This window comes from Mauremys mutica, unplaced genomic scaffold (genome assembly GCF_020497125.1).
Source record: "Mauremys mutica isolate MM-2020 ecotype Southern unplaced genomic scaffold, ASM2049712v1 Super-Scaffold_100290, whole genome shotgun sequence".
In the NCBI taxonomy this organism is placed as follows: domain Eukaryota; kingdom Metazoa; phylum Chordata; order Testudines; family Geoemydidae; genus Mauremys; species Mauremys mutica.
The window spans coordinates 505,082-530,485 of NW_025423305.1; the positions used below are offsets into that span (position 1 = coordinate 505,082).

At 52.0% G+C, this 25,404-nt stretch overlaps 2 non-coding genes across 2 annotated transcripts; one reads left to right on the forward strand and one right to left on the reverse strand.

Annotated features, from left to right (window-relative positions):
- Positions 1-7,876: 7,876 nt before the first annotated feature.
- TRNAI-UAU lies at positions 7,877-7,970 on the reverse strand. Its single transcript has 2 exons — positions 7,933-7,970; positions 7,877-7,912 (listed from the first exon to the last, which is right to left on the reverse strand). It is a non-coding gene; the product is annotated as a tRNA-Ile (tRNA).
- A 773-nt stretch (positions 7,971-8,743) lies between these two features.
- TRNAN-GUU lies at positions 8,744-8,817 on the forward strand. Its single transcript has one exon. It is a non-coding gene; the product is annotated as a tRNA-Asn (tRNA).
- Positions 8,818-25,404: the final 16,587 nt, after the last annotated feature.

A 25,404-nucleotide genomic window follows, 5' to 3' on the forward strand; every position in this document is an offset into this window, starting at 1 on the left:
GTGTTTGCCCATACCTGACTCTCTGCCAATCCCCACTGGGCCCTGACAAGTGTTGCTTGTGTTTGGCTTCTGTAAAGCAGAGGAGCAGGTGAAGTTTTGCTCCCAAGGTGGGTGTGTGATTCTTTGGACAGGTCTAAACTATGAAATTAGGTTGGTGTAATTACATTACTTAGGCTGACAATGCAGTTCTATCAACCTAATCCCACTGTAGATAGTGGCTCAGCTGTCAGAACTTATTGGAGCTATGAAAGGGGAGAAGTCCGGACTCTATAACAGGAATGCAGGGCAGGCGAGTTCATGGCAGGCATGGTGGGATACTGGTGGAGACCAGTTATGGTGATATAATGACCAGCAGCATTTACACTGACAATTTGTTACTTTAAGTTTGCTGCACAAAGCTCTAGGCCTCTCGTCGAGGTGGTTTTATTTTGTCACCAAAACAGGGCAATTTTGTCACCAGACGTGGCATTGCAGTGTGTGCACCAGCCAAAAGCTGCTGATCGAGGGAGCGTTGTTTTTCACACACCTGAGCAATATAATGATGCTGAAATCACTTTGTAATGCAGACCTGGCCAAAGATTCTCACACACACACACACACACACACACACACACAGAGCTTGCAAGGAAAACCTCACATTCCCCTCTGCTTTGCAGAATCCAAACACAAGCAAAGCTTTTCAGGCCCCAGTGGGGATGGCAGGGAGTCAGGTGTGGGCAGACACTGTTTTTTAGCCACCAGCAGGCACTATGGCTTAGCTGGCTAAAGCACCTGCCTTTTAAACAGAAAGTCCTAGGTTCAACTCCCAGTGGTGCCTTGTTGAGTACCTTTCGGGGCACCTGGTATTGGCTACTGTCAGAGAACTAAATGGGCCTTTGGTCCAGCCCAGTATGGCTGTTTAAATTATACTGATAACAGAATTACTGAAAGTCTGAGAGTTAAGAGCTGATAGGTCAGTGGTCCAGCCTGTCACAGATGACTCCCCTCCCTCTGGGACAGGGGCAGGTCTGGGCTCTCACACCAAACGCTCATTGTGGCTGCCAGAATCTGTGAGCAGCTCATTTAGTTTGCACCGAGGGTTGAGTCCTGCTTTGTGCACCGTGTGTGAGAATGAAAATCCTAAACCACCCTTTGAAATAACGAAAGCAGCAGGACGTGTTATTGTCCCTGCCCCCAAGCAGACAGACCAATGGAGAAATGCCATGAGTCCAGGGTAATACTCCACTGCCATTTTACCTTTTTCGCTTGCTAAACTATCTCCTAACCTTGAGGACTCCCAGAGCCCAATATTGAGCTTTAGCCGAGATGTCTACAGTGCAAATTTACCACCCCACGGCCCTAGCCTGGGAGCCTGCACTGGCATGGGACAGCCATGAGTGTTTCATTGCAATGTAGACATAGCCCCATCCCACTCAGCTTTGGAACCCCTGTCCCCTGCCTAGCAAGTGCTATTGAATTGAGGATGAGTCCCTCAACTGGGGTCTGCCAAGCACAATTGTGCTGCCCTCGGTTCACACAACAAGGATAACAACCCTTTATTTCTCCTGCCCCTATAACATGGAGACTGGGAATCCAACACCAGCCAAACGTGATCATTTCAGCAAGTGGAGGTCACAACCTGAGCCCAGCCCAAGTCACTGAAACAAACTCAAATGATGCTTCCTCCAGCAGGATCACAGAGCCACACAAAAAAAACCCATGAGGAACAATCCTTCTCTGCCTTCATTTACCCCATCGCAACCCTCTCAGCAGCCCACTCTTGCAGGAAGGACACTGAGCTGATAGGAGCTCTGGCACAGAAACCAAGGGAGGGGTGTTGCTCCCCCTGGATGTGAGCTGATCACATTCTGACTCCCTGTAACAGGGCTCCGAGCTTTGCCATCTTGTGAGTTCTGAGTGCTGAGCCCCCCGGACCCTTCTGCTGGGAGCATGGGGATTGCACAACAGCTGCAAGCCCTTTTCCCGTCTCCTTGTCCTCCTCGGCTTCCCCAGACCTTCTCCACAAATGGTTCTATCAGGTGCTGGAGGGATCTAAGGACCTGCAGGTTTCCCTGTGATTCCCTTCTCTGACACTCCTGGGCCTGGGCTTCTTTTGAGTTTTTCCCCAGGGGATCTGATTCCCTGTGAAAATGTTTGTGTGGCATGTGGGGAACTCAGACTCAGACTCTCCCCCACTAGATGAGTCCAACAGCACCTCCCCTTGGTGGGAGAAACCTAAATTCCACCCTCTCACCCTGGTTACTCTGACCAGCTGATGGCGGCAGCATGCTAAATCAACCCCAGCTCTCTGGGCTAGAGAGCAGCATCTAACCAGCCTTGTGACAGCTCCGGTTTGCTCGCTGGAGACATAACGAACCAGGAAAGAAGGCAAATGTCAGACAGGGAACCTCAGCTCCAGAAATAAATGCCCTCAGGGCTCCTTCTACACTGCGACTGGGCAATTGACTGACTTCAAATCCGGCTAACCCAGTTGGTAGAGTGTGAAACTCTTAATCCTGCCATCATGAGTTTAGCCCCATATTGGGCAGCAGCAACAGCCCTTAGGTGTCACTCTTCTGCTTATAGTCACAGCCCAGAATGAAAGTTCCACACTCCGGGATAGGTTTTGCAGCAAGACAAGATAAGCACATTAGCCAATGGTTAACAGGTTACATAATGTCTCCGCCCATGATCTCAAATTAGCAAGTTAACATTTAATGAATACTTTGATAAACTGTTAGTAGTATAAAATATCTATGTTGAATTCTGATTTGGGGTCCATAGGAATGGAGCAACTCCTTTGATTGTCCAACAGGCACATTCCTAGGGGTTAAAGCAAAGAACCAGTGAAAGTATATGGCAATAAAAATTGTTTTCTGTGTGTCTTAAGGCAGGTATTGGTCCCTGGGAAGGGAGGTGGAAGGTTGCCATATCTTATACAGACATGTGCCAACTTCTCATAAACTCAAGGTTGGATCTGTGGGAAGAACGTCTCCCTACAGAAGAGACTAACACAATACGAACAGGGATTCTTTGTTCAGTCTGCAACTCTGAATAAGACACAATTATTTAGTTCTTAGCTCCAACACCTATCTTAGCAAGCAAGGCTTTCTGGTTACCCAGCTTTCTCTTAGCTGGTCACGATTTGCTAGGCCTCTGGTCCCTTGACCATACTTTGGACTTTGGGTCTGGAAAAGAGCTGGCACAATCCAAAGACCAGGTTGTTATACAAAATGCACATGGATTTTAACCCTTCACATCCAGTAATGGCAAAGTTCTTGGTTCAGGCTTGTTGCAGTGATGGAATAAACTGCAGGTTCAAATCAAGTCTGTCGAGTACATCAACAGCTGGGATGGGTCATTGAGTCCTTTGTACAGAGCTTCAGATTGTAGCAAAGTCCCTCCAGAGATATGAAGCAGGATTGAAGACAAGATGGAGACGAGGCATCAGCATTTTATAGTCTCTTGACATGTGGTCTTTGCTTTCTTTGTCTCAAGGACACTATCCAGCACGTGGCATAGAAAAACCTGAGTTCTGTCCATAGGCAGGTCCCTGCATACCTTGCTGAGTCACAAGGTGTATCTGCCTTCTCTCAATGGGTCAGTTGTATAGCTGATGGTCCTTAATTGGGTGATCCACAGGGAGTAGCTCAAACCTCCAAAGTGCCTGGCCAGGGGCAGGACATTAGCACAGCAAGGGAGGGGTGTGGCAGTGACATCACAAAGGCCTTTTGCAGGACCTCAGACTATTGGTCAAAGGTGGTGGGGAGGTGGTGACCTCACAGAGAGATGCTGACATCAGCAAGGCAGGACAGGGGCGAGGGGCCAGGGAAACCTCAGAGACCCCTGTGGCTTTGCTTCAGCAAGTCTCCTTCTCCAGGCCTCTCTTTGAGGACTGAGAGAGTATTCGGGTTCACGGACGTGAGCGCCAGGAGGAACCTTTTTGGAGTTTTCTCCTTCCCTTTTCCTGATTTTACTAGAAAACAGACGTCCCTGTTTAGAAGGTACGAGCCTCCTCGAGGTTTGAAACCTGTTCAGTCTGATCCATCTGGTGACAGTTGAATTCTAGGCATGGAAAACACGAGCTTAAGGCGGCAGAATTTTATTTCGCACCTGGGATTTTGTCCCATAGAATCACTGGGGACATTAGGGTTTGTCCTTTTTGTTTCACCTTTTCCTCCATCCCTCCCTCCTTTCTCTTTGTCTCTTGCTTCTTTTGTCCTTTCTCCTGTTCCCCTCCCAACACCAGGAGTTGTGTGTGTGTGTTGCGGGGGAGCAGTGTGGTTTTTCCCTGTGTAGCCAGCACCAGACCTGCCACCACCCCCAGCTCTGCCTCCTTCCTGCCACTGCGACCCCATCTCACCTCCTGACCCTGGCTGGGCGCCCCCGGCCCCTCATAGCATGGGCTGTGCAGGAGGGTGCAGGGGGGTCTCCTTGCAACCATGAGTGGGTGTCTGGTGGGTGCTGTCACCTCCGCCAGAGACCCCCAAGAAACTCACTAGCTTCCTCCGCATGCGGGGAGGGGCTCCTACTTTCTGACTTGGGGGGCGGGAGATTCCGTGATGTCAGAGCCCATGGGGGGAGGGGTTCGAATCATAGTCTGGAGTGGCAGGGCAACCCCCTCCCCCAGTCAGATTCCACTAGTGGGCTGGGCTGGGATCTGTAGGGAGGGAGACACAGGAAAAAGCAGCCACCACTATGGAACCCAGAGGTTCTGGCGCCCAGCCCCCTCCCTGCTCTGACCACTAGACCCCACTCCCCTTTTAGGCTCACTGCCTTTTCTATCCACCCACCCCACCTGTCCATCCCTTTGCTGCAGGTTTCTGGGGTGTCACCCCTGCTCTGCACTCCCCCAGTGCAGCCCAAGGCTTTTCCTCCCCCCAACCACACATCCTCTCCCCCCTCATGCTGGATCATCTGCTTGGCCCCCCACCTCCTCTCAGGGTGCGCTGTGCGGCGTGGCTGGGGATTGTGCAATGGCCCAGCACCAGGCAATGCAGAACATAAACCACATGCCCTGCCCCACCCCACCGAAGCTGCCCTCCAGGTGCATTTGAGCCCAGCACCTTGCATCTGTGCTCTCAAGGGGTGAGCTGCATTCCCCACCATGCTCTGCAGCAAAGAGAAGGGGCAAGTCAACCATCCCATTTAGGATGGGGGAATCAACACCCTTTTTTCTGCACAGCCACTGACCATCAGCACGATTCCTCCTCCTTCTCCCTCCTGTGCCTCAGTGCAACTAAATCTCCACACCTAGACAGCCGGTCCATCCGCTGCACCCCAATCCCCCAGCCTGAGCCTCCCTGCCAAAGCCCTGCACCTGGCTCCAGAGAATTAAGTCTCACATCTCACTGGGAACTCAACTTCTTGTGCCCAGAGAGTCTCAGGCCCCCTCAGTAGATGACCTGAGTCTGAGAAACACAGTGTCCGTCTTCTCTAAAGAAGTACTTGGAGAGGTTTTTCTAATGTGACCATGTGGCCTAACGGATAAGGCGTCTGAGGCTGTGGCTACACTTAGCGCTTCAAAGCGCTGCCGCGGCAGCGCTTTGAAGCGCTAAGTATAGTCAAAGCGCCAGCGCTGGGAGAAAGCTCTCCCAGCGCTATCCGTACTCCACCTCCCTGTGGGGAATAACAGACAGCGCTGGGAGCCGCGCTCCCAGCGCTGGGGCTTTGACTACACTGGCGCTTTGTAACGCCGCAATTTGCAGCGCTGGAGAGGGTGTGTTTTCACACCCTGCTGCAGCGCTGCAAATTTGTAAGTGTAGCCAAGCCCTGACTTTAGATCAGGCAATTGAGGGTTTGAGTCCCTGTGTGGTTTTTCCTTTGGGCTGAAAGTCTTGTTTCCTTCAGGGCTGGAACCTCTTCTTGGCCACTCTGCTCTGCCTGGGCCGCTCTGCTCTGCCCCAGCTCGGGCTGGGGGACGGGGGTGCCATGTAGGGTACCAAAATGTCTAGGGACAACCCTGAATCATTTTTCCACAGGGACCGATGGGTGTTAGAATAGAGATATTCAGGCTGCCTGTACAGGCCTAGACTTTAAGAACTTAGGTGCATTTTTATCACTTAGTGACCAGGGCCGGCTCCAGACCCAGCGCGCCAAGCGCGTGCTTGGGGCGGCATTTTGCCGGCAGGGCGGCAGGCGGCTCCGGTGGACCTCCCGCAGGCATGACTGTGGAGGGTCCGCTGGTCCCGCAGCTCGGGTGGACCACCCGCAGGCACGCCTGCGGAAGCTCCAGCGAAGCCATGGGACCAGCGGACCCTCTGCAGGCACGTCTGCAAGAGGTCCCCCGGAGCCGGGGACCGGCGACCGGCAGCGCGCCCCCTACGGCGTGCCGCATTGCTTGGGGCGGCCGGATTCCTAGAGCCGCCCCTGCTAGTGACAGGGGTATAAAACAAAGACCCAAAATCCCAGTCTGCCTGTGTCTGGGCCTTCTCTCCCTCGGAGAGTCTGAGCCTTGTTCGTAGGCGAAGGCCTTTGGCTAAGCAGCAGGGGCAGCCATAAGCTGGGAAGCGAACGGTCCCATCCTCACCTCCCAAACCCGTCACACTGAACTAAGGTGGGGTTGGGCTGTTGGGAAGACGATCCTGTCCCGCTAGTGCCCATCACCAGCAGATAAAGAAACAGATCTTAAGGGAGCATCCGGTCTGGCACGAAATCCCTTCTCAATGGTTGTGGTTGTGAAACCCTCATTTCTGTAGGGTTTATCTTTCTGGCCCCCACTTTTCTATTGTCAATCTGTCTGGTCCTCTAATTGTTTCTGTCTGTTGCCAAATTAATTTTGCTGGGTGTAAGTTAATCAGGGGAGTGGGATATAATTGGTTAGAGAATTCTGTTACAATAGGTTAGAATTGGTTAGTTACAATGATTGGTTAAGGTCTAGCTGAGAATATTACTGTGTAAACTGGGGTCAGACAGGAAGTGGAAGAGGAAATTGGAATCATGCTAACGGGGGGGATGGGACTAGGGAACGGGGAACAGGGACACAGACAAGGCTCTGCGGTGTCAGAGCTGGGAAGGGGGACGTGGGGTAAACACTCTGCAGTGTCAGAGCTCATAGACTCATCGACTTTAAGGTCAGAAGGGACCATTATGATCGTCCAGTCCGACCTCCTGCACAATGCAGGCCACAGACTGTCACCCACCCACTCCTGTAACAAACCCCTGGCCTATGTCTGAGCTATCGAAGTCCTCAACTCGTTGTTTAAAGACTTCAAGGTGCAGAGGATCCTCCAGCAAGTGACCCGTGCCCCACGCTGCAGAGGAAGGTGAACCCGCCCCCGCCCCAGGGTCTCTGCCAATCTGCCCTGGAGGAAAATTCCTTCCCAACCCCAAATATGGGGATCAGCTAAACCCTGAGCATGTGGGCAGGACTCACCCGCCAGCACCCAGGGAAGAATTGTCTGTAGGGATGTGGGGTAAACGCTCTGCGGTGTCAGAGCTGGGAAGGGGGACACTGGGGAACAGACTCTGTCGGTCTATAGAGATAAGCCCGACTGGTGTGAAGGGCTTTGAAATCTGCTTGCTTGGAAACTAACCCCAGTAACCATCCCTTTGTCTGCGCTTCCGACTTCTGGTCTTTTGCTGCGTGCTGTCTGCGTGACAAGAGCCAGGGAAGTGGGCGGGGGAAGGGAAAGCCCTCTAACAATGGCTCCTTGCTCCTCTCCCTCCAGGCTCAGGGGTCAAGGATGGGCAGGACCCCAGGCTCTGCTTGACAGATCCTGGCACAGGGGCTGCAGGAGGGAGGGGGGCAGAAAGGATTGCAGGTTCTGACTTGTGCTCTGGAGAAGAAGTAATAGGTGAAGGGGGTGTTTTTGACTCTTCCCCTGCCTCAGGGCTAGAATTCTACCTTCCACAGGGCCAAAAAACTGGGTGAAGCCATTTGGCTAATGAAAACCAGTGCTCCAGGTGAGGCTTGAACTCACAACCTCAGCATAGCTCCTCTTAGCACTGCCCTATAAGTACAGCACGCTAACCAATTGCACCACTGAAGCACCTGTTAACTATGATTCTCCAAAATCCCTAGGTTGATACAGGCAAGGAGTGACACCAAAACATTCTCAGTGGAGCTGAGAGCAGGTAGCGACAAGTGTTGTACTCGGAGGGGTAGATTCTTCTTAAGGGTTCCAGGCACCATTTGACCCTTTTGTTCTTCTCTGTGTAATAACAGAGCTGATTAAGACTCAATGTAGAGTCTTGCTGCAGACCAACAGATCTGAAATCACTGATAGCCAGCTCTAAGCATTAGTCCTGCTTTGGGACAGTGTCTCTCATGCAAGAAACTGCCCAGTCTGCGCTAGCAGTGAGGCTCCCTCACTAACAGCTGAAATCAGGGAGAGCTGTGTGAAGTGCAGGGCCCCAGGGGTGCCTGAACAGGGGGGAACAACACCCCAGGACATTAAAAAATGGGAGGGCTCTGCCTTGCCACTTTGTAATGACTGTAAGGGCGAGTGAGGGTGGGGAGGGGACGGAGAGCAGTGAGCGAGAGGAAGGATCTTGGGGGAAGAGGCAGTGTAGGAGCGGGGCATTGGGGAGGGGGTGGGACAGGGGCGTGGCCTCGAGTAGAAGGGGTGGGGCTACTGCTTGGGCTCTGGTGGCCGCCACTTTTAGGCAGGGCAACCAGGCGGGGGGGGGGAGTGGGGAAAAAAACCCTCCATAGCAGTCCAGTTCCTTGCTATTGCTTGGCTAACCACTGCATGCATGTGCTATACCGTATGCCCTGAGCTGATTCCTGGCTTTTGGGCTCAATACAGCCTTGCCCCTCCATGTCTCTGTGGCGCAATGGGTCAGTGCGTTCGGCTGTTAACCGAAAGGATGGTGGTTCGAGCCCACCCAGGGACGACGCTAAACCTGTGCTACTTCCTTGTTTCCCTGAGGCCTGTGGGGGGAGCCTCAAAGGTCCCATTTTGCTGCCTCAGTGCTTTCAGCTGGTGGTCCAAAGAGCGGGCTGGATGCCATTCAGAAACCCATCTGCCAGCAGCTGTGCCGGAGGCTCAGGCTTAATCCTCAAAGCGGAGCACAAAAACTTTCAGCCGGGAACATTTCGCTCCCTTCCCGCCTCCGCCCAAGCGGCAAGGGAGAAGCGGAGGAGACAGGCCGGCTCAAAGACGCCTCCCTCCCACTTCCCTGTACGCTGTGCAAAGCTCTTGGCCTGCCTCATGCCTCGTCAGGAAAGCGCAGCCATGCGGCCCAAGCCTGAGTCACGTCCGCGGCCTGGCCTGCCCCGCCCCGGCTGACGGCGCGCAGAGCCACGCGAGTCAATGGCAGGTCGAGTCGGGAGCCTCGGCTCTTTCCCCTGACAGCCACACACACAGCGCTGCCTAGAGCCCCCAGAGCCTCCCTCGTGTTCTCCCGCAGCAGCCGCCTGCTGCTGTGGGTGGGAAAAGGGGACCAGGAAGCACTGCAGCCTCATTCCGGGACAGGAGGCCCTCGCCACGCCCAGGCCTGCCTCTTGCCTTCAGCCCAGGCAGCCAGAGGTGCCGGGGAGCTCCCTGGCAGGCCGCCGCTTCGCCTCAGTCACCTCTTGCCTCATGGCCTAGGCTCTTGGTGCTCTGCTGGTCACCGGCTCGCTTGAAGGCCCAGAGGGAAAAGAAACAAGCGCACACGTAGCAGAGGATGGTTTCGATCCATTGACCTCTGCGTTATGGGCCCAGCACGCTCCCGCTGCGCCACTCTGCTGCTTCTTCACATTCTCCCCCTGCCACCTAGCCGCCCCTATCCGGATTAGTGCCTTACACGCCCTCGCTCTGGCAGACAGATGCGCAGGCTGCTAGGCAGCTGCCCTGGTCACAGGATTTTACAGCTAGCTTCTACAGGGTAAAAAGGATTTATTTGGGTTTTGGACCCCATTGAGAGCTGGGTAGCTGAGTGCCGGAAACGGGAGCACTTCTTAAACTGTTTTCAGTTACGCTTTCAAGCTTGTGTAGGACGAGGTTCAGCCTTGGATCCGTGTCTGCAGCAGGCAAGCACCTCTGGCTCAATCGCCCCCCCCCGCCGTATTAGCAGACTAAAACGCAGAGCGAACGCACACGCCTTGCAAAGGAACAGGAGCCGGGATCTCGAACAAAAGTCAACATTTTATTAAGATGAGGTTCAAAGAAAAAAAAAAGTGTACGGTACAGAGTTTCGGCGTAGAAGTTTCTGGTGCTCAGGGAACAACGTACAGCTTACCCAAGGGGTGCGAAGTTCGGTTTAAAATGGGGTGGCATAAGAAATACATAATCTGCAATAGCCCTGACTGAGGGTAAAAGGTTAACGTACAGACACTGAGTTAGGAGGGTATGTTGTCCATATGAGGGCTACGTTCGGGTGTGGAGTATAACGAGCGGATACGACGATGAGGATGGATTGACCCGCATTTGGTGAGTTTTAACGTTCGGTGTTTTGGAATCTTTGCCACAATCTAGTTGAAGCAGGGTCAGTAATGAAGTCTACCCTGCCATCTGTTGGTGATCTGTCGTCAAGGCCTTTTAGGGCTGATGTCATTTGCATGGTTACACCCACCCCGGATTGCATGATGGGAGTGCTTGTCCAAACGGTCATTTCAGCTGCTGCGGGATCCCCAGTCTCTTTGTTATTGGGGCAGGAGTAATCCAGTGTATTTTCCCTGTTGATTTTAGATCAAGGACAGAGTAACTGTACCTGGCATTTGAGGCCTGAGAGCGTCACCCTCGCCTGAAAAGAACTCACCATTAAGGGGTATGGGTTCCTAACGGCAGCATGTGGTAGGAGGTAGAAATGGGTGTTTGTTGGTTTCTTGCTGGTGCTGCTGATGTCCTTTCTGCTGTCCCTGGTGTGGAAAGACAGAGGCAGTTTTGAATCTCTTCAAATTGTTGTTAGTGCTGCAGTTGCTCGCCCTAAGCTTATGCCATTAGGTCTCTTTCACGGTGTATTTTGGTCCTGAGAGGTAAAAGGGAAGTGAGGTAGCAAATGTTAGTTGCAGAAGTGCCATGTGTGCCACAGAAGTTGTGTGCCCCCCCTTGCTCTGGTCCAAGAGTCCAGTATTTGTATAAACCCACCCACTGACCTGGGACTCACAATCTCGCTCTGCTAACTCTTCCATAAAAACTTTTCTGCCAGGTTCTCATTCAGCACTATATTCCTACCAACTTCAGCTTTTAAGTACCATCAGAGACCACCTGCTTCAGTATAACTAAAATTTTTACCTATCTGTCAAAGATTTTAGGTGTATGCTATAACGCATTATTTGTAATAGGATAATAATTAATTCTATTTTTAAACTCAAGAGAGAAAAAAACCATAAAATGTGCATTTAGAGAGTTCAAAAGAATCCCATTGTGCTAAACACACATATTTTTATTTTCAATTTTTCTTAAATTGCTATTCTTTGGAACCCATGTCCCTTGTCTAACGATTTTTATGTAGGTTCAGGTGAGTCCCAAAATCATGAACTGCTAAGTACCGTTCTACTGTCCTTGATTCATATATCCAGGATTACTACACTTTATTTTTCCTGCCCTAATAAGAAAGTGTTTTGGGATCCCACAGCAGCCAAAATCACCATTTGGACAAGCACCCCCATCATGCAATGCGGGGTGGGTGTGATCATGCACATCAGCAACCAAAGGCCTTTATAACACATCACCAACAGATGGCAGGGTAGAGTTCATTCTGACCCTGCCTACATCCTCCCACCAGCCAAGAATTGGTGGTCCTGATAAATCACACTCCCTATTATACCAGCTCATTGGTATTGAATGCTGAAGTTATGGCTAGCAAAAGTAGCCACCCATCTCTGCCCTGTAGCATCCAGCTTAGCCCTTGTTAACACATAAGTCAGTGGATTGTTCTCTGTCCATACCTGAAACTGAGCACCAGACAAGTAGTCTCAAAATTTCTCAATGATGGCCCATTTCAAGACCAAGAACTGCAGCTGGTGGATGGGATGGTGAGTTTCACTATCAGACAGTCCTCAGTTGGCAAAGGCCACAGATTTACATTTACCTTCCACTTCCTGGTAGGAGAGTGCTCCCAGACCCTCCAAACTGGCATCAGCATGCAGGATACTGTTTGTTTGGTCAGCAAGGACTAGGACTGGCACATGAATCAGGCAAATAATGATTTCCTGTAAAGCCCTGTCTCATCTATCATCCCACCATGTCCCCAATGGAGAGGAGAGGAGCCCCTCCCCTGTCCCAGGCCAGGCACATAGGCGGCAGGTTTGTATAATTTTTGGTGGGGCCCAAAATGGTGGGCCCCCCCTGCTCCCGCCTTGTAAGCCGATATAAAATGAAGCTACAACGCGTCAGTGTCACAAGATTACAAGGGTCAATTAAAAGTGGAATGTCAGAAGCAGCACTTGCCTACTTCAATATACAGTATTATATTTTGTTGCACCTGTTGTGATGAAGTGGGAATGTTCTTAATATTTTCTCTGAATACTGAGTGGGTGCCTCAGTTTCCCCTGCAAGATGCCAACTGAAGGTGTTGGGGACAAAGAGATCAGGTGGCCTCCTTGTTTGGAAGAGGCACAGATGCCAGAGGAGGGAGTGTCAGTTTGGAGCTGGCTGGGGAAATGGGGAGAGACCCAGAACTTGGTTCTGGGCTCCCCACCCCCCAAGATGGACCTGACAGAGGGGTTCTGTTTTTTGTACCAACAAGCTCTGTTTAAACTGTGTTCCCGTCATCTAATAAACCTTCTGTTTTACTGTCTGGCTGAGAGTCACATCTGACTGTGGAGTTGGGGTGCAGGGACCTCTGGTTGCCCCAGGACCCGCCTGGGCAGACTCGCTGTGGAAAGTGCATGGTGTGGAAGGGCTGAATGCTCCGAGGTCAGACCCAGGAAGATGAAGCTTCTTGCCCTGGAGACAGTCTGCTCAGAGAGAGGAGGCTCCCCCAGAGTCCTGACTGGCTTTGTATGGAGTTGTTCCAAAGCATCACAGCATCCCCTTCCACACCGTGCACTTCCCAGAAGTCCACACAGGCACTGACACTCGATCCTCTGCCTTGGTCTCTTTTCCAGGCATTAGGAGGCCACCCGATCTCTCTGTTCTCCAACACTTTCAGTTGGCACCTTGCAGGAGAGTGGTCCAGGCCATCAGTTACCAGGAGACAGGGTTTCAGCCATTCTCTGTGCAGACAGCTCACACTATCCCTCTAGGGCTCTACAACAATCACACCCCCTTATCCTACCATCTAGATCCTTGAGTAATGCAGAGAGGAAACTGAAGCACCCGCACAGTATTCAGAGAAAACATTCCCACTTTGTAACACCTGTATACGACTAGTTATATACTTTAAAGGGGTGTAAAATAGTCAAGTATCGTGCTAAACAAAATGATACTCCAAACTGACCACCAAATTTAAGTTGCATGTTTTTCCCCTCAGGTGAGGGATCTGGGGTGGGGCTGGGGAATGAGGGGTTCACAGTGCAGGAGCATGCTCGGTGCTGGGGGTGCAGGCTTTGGGGTGGGGCAGGGCTGAGGATGAGGAACTTGGGGTGCAGACAGGCTGCCCCAGGGCTAGGGCCAGAGAGGACTCCCCATCACCACCACTGGCAGCAGCAAGCTCCAGGGGAGGGACCCCTCCTCTCCCCCCCAGCCCCCCACAGCACACTCACTCTGCACCACAGTCACTGCACATGCTCCTAGGGCCCCTCTCAGGTCCAGAAAGCTCACTCCCCTCCCCTATGATGGGTACTGGGGGGGGGGTTGCCATCACAGGTGGCCTTCCGTGTTGCTGCCCCTCACCATAACTTCACTGTGGATGGGGGATGGGGCTGCCCCTTGCCCAGCATGGGGCAGAAGTGGGGTCTGCAGGGTGGTGGCTATGGGGTGGGGGAGCAGGGTGTCATAAAATTCACCCAAGCCCCAGCTGCTCAGATCTAGGAAGCCTCCCTCTCCCATCCCTCCTGTGGCGGGTGGGTTGGTGGGTGCTGGGGGAGAGGGCATTGCCTTCACATGTGGCTTCCTGCCTCCCCTGTGCAGCCTGCTGCCCCTCACTATAGCTTCACTGGGGGATGGTGGGAGGGGATGGCATGGGGCTGCCCCTTCCCCAGCATTGGGCAGGAGTGGGGGCTGGGGCAGGGGGGGAATCATAGGGTCAAACACTCACGGAAGCCCCAGCAGCTGCTAAGGTGAGTGATGTCCGTCTCCTGGCCGGAAGTCCCCTTCGTGTCTCCTACAGGTAGGGGCAGGGGAGGGGAGCACTGCCAACCCAGAGCCCTCTGATTCCCAGCCGCAGCTGAGATTTAAAGGGCTCTGGTCTCCCCACGGCTGCGGGCAGCCCAGAGCCCTCTGATTCCTGGCCGCGGCTGAGATTTAAAGAGCTCTGGGCTCCACGCGGCTGTGGGCAACCCAGAGCCCTCTGATTCCCGGCCGTGGCTGGGATTTAAAGGGCTCTGGGCTCCCCACCGCTGCAGGCAGCCCAGAGCCTTTTAATTCCCAGCCGCGGCTGGGATTTAAAGGGCTCTGGGCTCCCCGCAGCTGCGGGCAACCCAGAGCACTCTGATTCCTGGCTGCCGCTGGGATTTAAAGGGGCGAAACCTATCTCCAAATATTGGTGGAGCAGAGCACCTGACTGTGAATATTCCTGGGGCTTTAGCCCCAGGAGCCCATATAAGTTGGCGCCCATGGCCAGGCATACCAGATCTGTGGGGGCAGATGTCCATGGCTCAGCCCAGGAGAGCTGGAGTTGCTGGGGAGAGAAGTTCCTTTCTCAGTCCAAGCCCACCAGCGTTGATGTTGCAGTGGGGGAGAGGTATTTCTCATCTGGTTTTTAGATGTTCTGATGAGAAGGAGCAGGTGGAAGATTTTTCTTCTTGTATTTCAAACTCTTCTCCCCCGCCCACTTTCTGCTCTAGCCTGATATCTTTCTCCTTTCTCCAGGACCATCCTTAGCCATAGGCAGCTGCTTAGAGCACCACTTGGTCTGGGGGCACCGCTCTGCCGGGAGCCTGGACAGATAGGAAGCAGTGGAGCATGTAAGAGCAGGGCTGCTGGGTCCTAGAGAGAGCTGAATGCAGCACAGTCTGAGGGAGGGGATTGGCTGCTCGGGTCTCTGGGAAGGGGAGGGGGTTGGGGTTGGGGAAGGAGCTCATCTGTGAGTGTGACTCTTTCCCCCGGCTGAGGTGAGGTGAGGCAGGCTCTGCGGCTCTGGAACCAGTATCCTTGTCCCCCATAGCATCCATTCTTCTCCCGCCCGCCCCATGGAGCACCCCCTCCTTTCTCCCCCTCCCCAGGAGCATCCCTCTCTCTCCCCTCCCTCCCCTCCGCCAGGGCTGGGTTGGGTGAGGTGCTGGGGGGTAGGTGGGGGGAGGAGGCTGGCTGCCTGCTGAGGAATGAAAGGGAAAGTAAGGGCTTGGCTACACTTACAAATTTGCAGCGCTGCAGCAGGGTGTGAAAACACACCCTCTCCAGCGCTGCAAATTGCGGTGCTGCAAAGCGCCAGTGTGGTCAAAGCCCCAGCGCTGTCCGTTATTCCCCACAGGGAGGTGGAGTATGGACAGCGCTGGGAGAGCTCTCTCCCAGCGCTGGCACTTTGACTACACTTAACACTTCAAAGCGCTGCCGCGGCAGTGCTACCGCGGCAGCGCTTTGAAGTGCTAAGTGTAGCCACAGCCTCACTCACTTCCTCGGCAGTGAGCCAGGATTGGAATGTCACACAGGGCTGGGTTGGGGTTAGCCAGATGTGTGAAAAATCAGGACAGGGGGTTGGGGTAGGGTGAGCAGATATCCCTATTTTATAGGGCCAGTCCCAATTTTGGGGTCTTTTTCTTATATAGGCCCCTTTTACCCCCCCCCCCCACCTCCTGTCCTGATTTTTCACACTTGCTGTCTGGTCACTCTAGGTGGGGGTAATTGGTGCCTATATAAGACAAAGCCCCAAATATCGGGACTAGCCCTATAAAATCAGGACATCTGGATCTGGTCACCCTATCTGGGGAGCTCCTCTCCCCCGGGCTGGCAGCTGCCAGCGATCCATCTCATCCTGGGGGAGCTGCACAGGGCAGGATGAGCTGCTGTGGCTCCATGGGTGACCTGTCCCTGAGATCAGATGCTGTGCTAACTTCACCATGGTCCGTAAGGCTGGTGGTGGTGCCCATTGGCGTGTGATTGGACCTGAGGGTTTGCTGCTGATGATGCCACTCTGCACCCCAAGAGGTGGATTTTGGGGTCTACTGCAGCTGTTGGACCAGCAGGCTGGGAGTGAGCCAAGCATGAAAGCAGTACTGTGTTGCCATTTAGGTTGTCATTTAACAACTTTGTTTGCCAAAAATTCTTGCTAACAATCCTGAATCCAATTTCAATATTTTTTTTAAAAAAAATCAATATCTTAGCCAAAAACAGAAAATTAAGTTGTTGACAATTATTAGTGACAGGTTTGGTTTGAGGCAGGGAGTGGGCCAGTTTTCATCAGAGAAACAAAAAATGTTGACTGACTTTCCTATAGCCTGTTACTCCTGATAAGAGCCCTCCAGCAACTGTAATATGCTCATCTCCTTACTAGTGTATAGAGCAGAGGTCGGCAACCTACGGCACACGCGCCAAAGGTGGCAGGTGAGCTGGCCGGCTGAACCACTCAACCTGCTGTCAGCCTGGTTTCCATTCATTCAGCCGGCAGCGGGCTGAGTGGGCTGGTGGCGGGCTGAGCAGGGCAGGTGGAGGGGTTCTGGCTGCCGGCCCCTTGCCAGTCAGGAGCCCAGCCGCCGGCCCCTGTCTGCCTCCTGCAAGCCTGGGTGAGCAGAATCCCTGGCTAGTAGCGGGCTGAGGGGGGTTGGCGGCCGGGATCCTGGCTGGCAGGAGTTGGTGGTCAGAACCCCAGACCAGCAGCAGGCTGAGCAGGGCCTGGGATCCTTGTCTAGGGTTCCAGCCACCAGTCCCGCTCAGCCCGCTGCTGGTCTGGGGTTCCATTTACTCAGCTGGCAGTGGCTTGAGCAGGACCTCAGATAATAACAATAGTTTATTTATATAATATAGAGATAGAGAGAGACCTTCTACAAACGTTAAAATGTATTACTGGCATGAGAAACTTTAAATTACAGTGAACTTAGCACACCACTTCTGAAAGGTTGCCGACCCCTGGTATAGACTCACCATATCTTGTACTAAGATTCTCCTGCTTTTTTTTTTCCTGTGAGTCAGTATAGCTTTTGCCAGCCCAGAAGTTGGGCAGCCAATGTTTTACGTTTTCACAATGTTTTCTCCAACTTTCATAAAGTAATTACATAGTTAATATGAGTTAAAAAGGCCAGGGACACTTCCTTGTGAAGAATCTGTACAGCAGCTCATGCTAGAGCTGTGAAAATGTCAGTTTTTGATGGAACTTTAGAGGCAGTGATTTATCATGTATTTTATCATGTGAATGTGCTGCTATTGCTAATGTCTTTCCAAACAAAATAAGGCACAATAGGACTTCTGTAACATTTCTGTGCTACCTTAATCTAGATGAGATGATTCTGTGCTAACTTCATTTTGGTCACTTTGTGCTTTACCTAGCAGTAAAACTAGGGTTATATTTTCCCACTGTTTGGAGACCCAGCTTATTAAACTGATTTTGCAGCCAAAAAAGCCATAAAGATTGCTTTTAATTAAAAACAAATCTTTGTTTCAATACCTCTTCATATAAATTTCCAATAAAATTTTGACAAAATTAAAAAAATTATACTATTTGCATCATTCTGTCAAATCAGAATTTTTTCTATAGTGCTACTTCTTTAGTGCTAGTGCATCAGCATTACAATGTGCTTAATTAAGTTAAACTGGTTTTAATAACGTGAATGTGGCAAGTTTTCCAATACTGTATGCTTATATTTGTGTTGCTAAGAGCAGATCAGGCACAGGGGCTCCAGTTTAATAATCTCGCCTAGGGCACTATAAATCCTAAAGACGGCCCTGCATGCCTCAATTCTCTTTTTCCTGGCCTTGTTCCAGAGCCCTCACAGCCCAATTCTCTGCCTTAACGTTGAGCCCTCTACTGCACCCTGAACCTCTCATTCCAACCCCGCCCCAAAGCCTGCACCTCCTAGCCAGTGCTCTCATCCCCCTGCACTCCAACTCTCTGTCCCATGCAGCCTGATTTAGGGTGTACTAATAATATTAATTTGGAAAATATGATGAAAATTTAATTTATTAGCTTACATTTTATTTAATTTAATTGAGTTATAAAGTTACAGTTGCATTACTGCTATTCAAAAGATACATATGGCATTGTATGCAACAAAGTTTTGGTTAATATATTCACACCCTTCCTTGATAACCTGGTGGTAAGAGACACAGGACCAGCCTTGCAGTTCAGATTTCTCAATTATTGAGTGAAAGATGCAGTGCTTAGAAAAAGCTAATGTTACTTTGGGTTTACTTGAATAAATTAAACTTAAAATCAAAACCTAATAAACAAAGAATAAAAACGTAGGGAAACCGAGATTAGCCGAGTTACTGTGAAACTTAAAGTTTAAGAACAAGTACAGCCTACTGTTAGTAGATAGAGAGAGAGTGGAGGAAGTAAGACAGACTGATAGAGCGACGTGCTCTAGCGAGGTGGGTTACCTTTTTTTATAGGGCACAAGTGCCGGAAATCCTTCCTCCTATGCCCAAATTTCATTCCTTACCCACAAAACATTAGGGTACGCTTACTTCATAGGCTAGTATGTTTGTGCGTGTTGATGACATGTACCTAAGTTCCCTTGTGGTGTACCTGTTAATTCTGTGGGTACAACACTGAAAAACCCCTTATGCCATTCTCCATTGTCGATTGGTCTAGGTAAAGGTCTTAGACAGGCGTGGGTACTTCTCTATTTAAGTAACAAGATAAAGGTCAAGTTTCCTTTCTGAGTAAAAGGTCACAATATAGGTATGCTATCTTTGCCTTAGCTTAACATACAGGATATGGCCTGTAGGTCCTCATAAGTCATGTGCCCCAGCCCCCTAATCATTTTTATTGCCCTCTGCTGGACTCTCTCCAGTTTGTCCACATCCCTTCTCATGTGGGTCCCAACCCCAAAAGTACTCACATTTCACCCCAATGGCTCCAAAATGTATATAGGGTGCTGCCATGGTCAAGTCACTCCCGAGCTCTCCAGTGGAGCCTGCTGGCAGAGAACAAGGTGAAAATTAGCCAGGACGTTGCTCAGTCAAATCCCTCTGCTCCCAGCAGGTGGTATCGGAAAGCTCCAAGATGGTTCACTTCCTTTTCTCTCATCAGCTTCAGGCCCCAGGGTTACAAATGCACAAACCAGTTGGGAGTCTCCCCTGGGCTCAGGGTGTGGGGCTGTTCTGAGGGGACGGACTTGCACACTTGGGATATTAGTGCAAAGATACAATTTCAATTTCTCATACAGAAATCTGAGGGCAATTTATATTTAGTAAAAATCTTATTTAGTGAAAGGAAAGCTGCAGTGACAGCCTGGTTACTGGGGTGCAAAACACTTTCCTCCTGGGAGAAACAAGAAGTTAGAATTAGAAATTTACATCGTTTGTTCCAGTTTTGCTTCTGTGTAGGCTTGTTTCAGGTTGTGACTGTTTTGGTTTATTAGGTTGTTTTGTTTTTTTAAGTTGGAATGGAGCTTTTAATTGACATTTGCTGGATTCAAATGGCTGACCTACAACACCAGTTTTGACATTGTTCTGCATATTTTATACAGATTTGGCCAGTATTCAAGGATTCGATTCCTTTATAGGAGGTTTTCGTGGTCAGGCTTATTTATTTTATGTTATTTTATCATCCTGCTGTAGCACACCTTTTTGAAAAATGTTGAAATTATTAATTTATGGTATTTGTTAGTTTTTATTTTTAAAAACAAAGTTTTTCTTAGTGTTTGGGTTTTAAATTAAGCATTGTTTTTGGTTTCAATTTTTTATTTTGGCTTTGGTTATTGATGGGATCTTTAAGAACTTTGGATTTAAATAATATTTTACCTCAAGGTTCCAAAGACACAGACAAGACTTTCATCTCGAGGCCAAAAGATCAAAAACATCAAGACACTTGATCACGGCCTTGGATAGGCCAAGAGACTACTCACACTTGATCTGAGCCACGAGGCTTTGGACAGCTTTAGATTATTTAAAGTAAACCCTGTTTACTATTTTATTTTAATAAAGGTTGTATTGCTCTAACCCCTGGCCTTTAACTGAGAAGGAGCAGAGGCATGGGAGGCATGGCCCCCCCATGAAAGGTGGGGCCAGGTGATGGGGAGCACAGCCCCCCAATTTTTTTTAATCTAGCCCACCTCAGTCCCCCACCAAATGAGAAGAGTCTGATGCCACCTGCTGGTCACTGGCTGTCACTGCTGCTCCATGGGAAACATGCTCTGTGCATTACCCAGATTGGTGGGAAACACACTCTGTGCCTTACCGTGACTGGTCCGTGGGGGGTCACTGCTCCTAGAAGGCAGACACACGCTGTGCATTATGCCACCTGGCCACTGGGTGTCACTGCTGTCTCAAGGGAAACACCTTCTGTGTGTTACCCTGAATGACCACGAGGTGTCACTGCTGCTCCAAGGGAAACATGCTCTGTGTGTTACCCTGATTAGCCACTGGGTGTCACTGCTGCGCCAACGGAGACACCTTCTGTGCATTACTCTGACTGCCCACTGGGTGTCACTGCTGCACCAAGGGAGACATAAGAACGGCCAGACTGGTTCAGATGCAAAGTCCATCTAGCCCAGTATCCTCCTGTCTTCTGCCAGTGGCCAGTGCCAGGGGCCCCAGAGGGAATGAACAGAGCAGGGAATCATCAAGTGATCCATCCCCTGCCGCCCATTCCCAGCTTCTGGCAAACAGAGGCTACAGGCACCATCCCTGCCCAGCCTGGCTAATAGCCCTTGATGGACCTGTCCTCTGTTCATTTATCTAGTTCTTTTTTTGAACCCTGTTATAGTCTTGGCCTTCACAACAGCCTCTGGCAAGGAGTTCCACAGGTTGACTATGCAACTGCCCTGAGTTTACCCCCCCCCACACACACACCCCGTGTTGCATATGGAAAAGAGGATGAGGATGAGGAGAGCCATGATGTGTCTGTCACTAGCTGGTGCCTCAGTTTCCTCTAGGCAGCAGTGCTGCAGGCTCCTTTGGTCAGTGCCCATGCAGCTGTGTCGGGGGAAGGGGGAGTAGAGGCTCATGCTCCCCAGCCCCACGCCCCTCCCCCAACAGCTGGGGAATCCAGGCCAAATGTAACCATGGTAGCTGGGTTGGGATTAGCCTGGGCCGGGGTAGGGCTGGGGAGGAATTGCTGGGGAGACAGATGCACCCGCTGTGAGGGGAGATCCTCCCATTCCCTGCCAACCCCCCTCACTCCTTGCAGCACGGCACCCCCTAGCACTTCTTACTCTTTCGTGGGGGTGTTTGCTGCCTGCTTCTCCCTTAGCATCATCTCTCCCCACCCTGGGGCACTGGTGTCACCCGTCCTGTGCAAACAGGCAGCCCATGGTGTGCCCCGTGGCACTGCCCTGCAATGGGGGGGGCAGCTGTTGGATGGAATATGGGGATGGGCAAGGCTGGGGACCAGGACTCCTGGGTTCTCCCCCCAACTCTGGGAGGAGAGGGGAGGAGGGTTAGTGGGTAGAGTGAGGGAGGGGCAGGGCTCCTGCTTTTTCTGCTTTTCTCCACCTCCTGCAGCTGCCTTGGTCCTTTCAGTGCATTTCCTGTTCCAAATTCATTTGCTGACTTGTGTAACCCACCCCAGAGGTAGCTGCATCTCAGTGTTGGGTGAGGCACCCTTGGCTGCATCACCTCCTAACCGCGTCTCTCTCCCCCTGCAGGTGACCCTGCAGCACTCGGCAAACATCCGCAAGATCGTGGGGCGCTTTGAGCATTGGGCAGGCAGGGGCCAGGCGCCCAGCCCCCCCAAAGAATGGGACCCAGCCCCCCCTACTTTTTACAGGGATTAAAGAGGGGCAAAGGGGGGCAAATCAGAGGAGGGGGGTGGCCAGGGTCTGAGCAGGGGGTGGAAATTGACTGGTCAGGGGGTCAAGCAGCCAGAGGCAGAGTTAGGAGAGGGGCTGAAGGGCAAAGTCAGGGAGGGGGGAAGGAGCCGGAGTTCAGCCCAGGGGGAGGCGCTGCCAGAGGGTTAAACCCCGGCACAGGCAGGGGCAGAGAGGTAACAGTTACCCCGGGGGGGCTGAGACTCCAGTGTTTGCAAAAACAGGGTGGGGGGAGCGGAGGGGCTTTTCTATTTCCCCTCCCACAGGCAGCACCTCTCAGCATGGGCTTCCCAGGGCTGGGCTCTTAAAGGCACAGGAATCCCACTGCCTAGACACTGCAGCTCCTCTCTGATGTAACCTACTGAGGTGCTGCAGTAGGAGACTCAGTTCAGTGAAACCGGCATTTCCTATACGCCCCCAGCCAGGGGGCTGTGCACCCCCTCCCCCGAATTTCCCCAACACCCCCCCAGTGGTCAGGTAGTTACTTGCAGCGCTGCCAATGTTGTCATTGGTTGCAAATTTGAATGGAAATTGAAACGTTAACACACACTTTAAAAGCAGATACAACCTATGAAAAATACTTGTACCTGAGAAAGTAAAATAGGTTTGAAAAGTCTGGACAAAACCGGGTTTCCTCACCCAGCTGTTGTGTTTGCTGACAATGTCAGTGCATTGGCTTCGGCAATGTTGGCCAACCTCAGAATTTCAAATGATGATTTGGAAACAAGGTGTGAATGAGCTCTCTCCTGACAGCTAGTGATGAGCCAGGGTTTGGGGGAGGCTTTGGGACCAGACTGTATTTACATGAACTCACCTACTCTGCCACGGTGTCCAGCAGACAGAACTGGGCCGCCTCTGCTCTAGGTGCCCGGCGGAGGAGGGAAGGTGTGTGGGGCTCCAGCCTGGGACTCTTCCTCCCTCCTGCCAAGCCCTGACTATCAATCCCGGCCCTGACGCTCCTTTCTTCAAGCACCATGTGGGCCCCAGGAAAAGTGTGGAAGGAAGCACCAAGGCCAAACTTGTGGGCATCAGGTGAAGCAGCAAGAATCCCAACCACCAGGGTAACACGTTCTAGAGCCCTAACCCATTGTGGCCATCCCAACCAGAGACCTGGCTCTAGGAAGTGTGAGTCACCCAGCAGGAGGGGAAAGACTGGCTCTTGCAGAAGTGGAGACAGAGAAATTGAGCAGTGGGAGCTCCAGGGCTTTACCACAAGCCAACACAAGGCCCCACTAAGAGTTGACCTCAGATTGTAGGATTCAGAGTCCTGAGTGCTGCCCATTACACCATGGGACCAGCTTGTGCTGCCTTCTCTGCACATCGGTGACCCTCATGGGGCTGGCTTGTGTAAGGGGCTCTTGGCCCTTTACTAAAACTTAGTGTGTGTGTGTGGGGGGGGGGTGGTTGGCTAGTTCCCAGCACCAATATAAGGGGGAAGGGCTAATGGGAAATCAGGACCCTGAGACTGACAGTCACCAGGGGCAACGGGGAGAGGCCAAACCTCCACGTTAGCTGCACTGACAGGCCAGGCAGTGTAATGAGGGAGTCACCAGGCCAGGGGGTCCCATCCTCCGTGGGAGCTGGAACTGCCTGGGCCAGAGTGGGGTGGAGCTAAGGAGAGAGCAGGAGCCCGAGAAGAGCCGGGGAGCAGAGCTGCGCAGGTGTAGTGCCAGAAAAAGCTCCCTTTAGGACTTTGCTGCCTGCAACCGTTACTGAGTCCTGAGGTTGTTCTTATTTGCTGACTTGTCCTAATTGGCTAAAACTTGACAGTGGTTTCTCTAGCAAAGGCCAGTCCCTGGCCCCTTGGTCCAGACATCCTCATTCAGATCAAGCTTCAAGTTGAGAATCATTTCCCATTCCTGCTCTGTGGGAGGGGAGACTTTTAAATGCGCTCTCTGTGCGACTGCACATGGCTAAGCAAAGAGAACAAACCCCCAATCCCCCCTGTGCTTTGGGAGCCAGGTTTGCAGTGGGAATCCTGTAGTTCAGATGACTTCACACCTGGGCATTGGGATTCTTTACCAGTTTCCCTGGCACTGGGGCAGTTTTGTGCTTATAGCTGGGATGGCTGAGTGGTTAAGGTGTTGGAGTTGATATCAAATAGGGTCCCCCTGTGCAGGTTCAAATCCTGCTCACAGCGAGGCCTGTGTTTTAGCCAGTCTCTCACCCAGGCACTACCTCTGTACAACCCCCTGAGACACTCTCAATTCTCTCCCCACCCCAAGTAGGTCCTGTTCTGCTCCTTTCATCAAGATGCCTGGGACACCACCTCACACTGTGTCCCTGGGGTGTCAGGCAAACTCTCAGCACCTGAAATCTCTGCCACTCACCTAGTACCCCATAGATTAGCCATGCTGATGTGCTCTCCTTCATGTAAATCTGGTCAGTGCGACTCCTGGCCTGTCCCCACAGAAAGGTGAACCCCCTCTGTGGCTGCTGTGAGCTCGGGTCAGAGGACTAGGAGGCTGTGACGAAGTGGGACTGTTCCTACTGGGGGCTGGGAATGCTGGGTGCAGGCCTCTAAGTATCTAGCAAAGCAGAAGGCCGAATGCCTGACACTCTGTATCCTAGCAACTGATGGCCGGGCCCCTCCCTGCAAAGGTGCATCTAAAGGTGTTGGAGACAAAGGGGTCAGGTGACCTCCTGGCCCGGGAAAGAAGCTGAGCAGAGAGGAGGGGCCGGAGGGGGTTGGGAAGACTGGGGCTGGCTGGGGAAAGAGGGGAAGCAGAGAGAGAGGGCTCTGATCCCCGATGGGGGTTATGGGGCTCCAAGATGGATCTAACAGGGGGGATCCTGTTATCTGTGCCTGCAAGACCTGTGTTGGACTGTGTTCCTGTCGTCTAAATAAACCTTCTGCTTTACTGGCTGGCTGAGAGTCCTGGTGAATCGGCAGGGAGCCCGGGGGTGCAGGGCCTGACTCCCCTACACTCCGTGACAGAGGCTACTGCCCACCCCCCACTGGTACCGTTAAGGAGAAACATGTCCTCTAAGACAACCTCGCTACAGACCTGCGCCAGGTAGTGCTCATTGTAAAAACGTTTCCTCTGACTGTCAAGAAAACAGGACCAGCGGTTCTCAGGCCGGCTGAGACAATTAAAATCCACCCCAACACCAAACACTGTGTGGTCCAGAGGAAGGGAGCCAGTTCCTACCATAGATCTTTCCTTTCACACCTTAACATCAAGTGCCTCCTCTTGGGCCTCTGAATCCCTGCCACATTCCAGGTGCCAGATGCCCCTTCCCCAGTACTGTCGTCACTCAGCTTTGCAGAGGAGCTTTCCTCCCAAGTCCCTGCCCCCTCTGGCACCATCTCGGAGGGCCGTCCTGCCTCACTCTGTTCCTGCCATTTTGGGTCAACAAATAAGTCATGTGGGAAAGACAGCTCCCATCTCTCATTGTTATAGATCAGGTGGGCCAACTAGGGGGAGAAGCCCATGCTCTCTGTTGTCCTGCTGGGGAAGCTCAGAATCAGGTACCTGCCTCAGATAAAGGTGCTGCTGCCCTCCCAGAGAACAAGCCCCCCGTGCACAAAGAAGGATCAAAAGGCC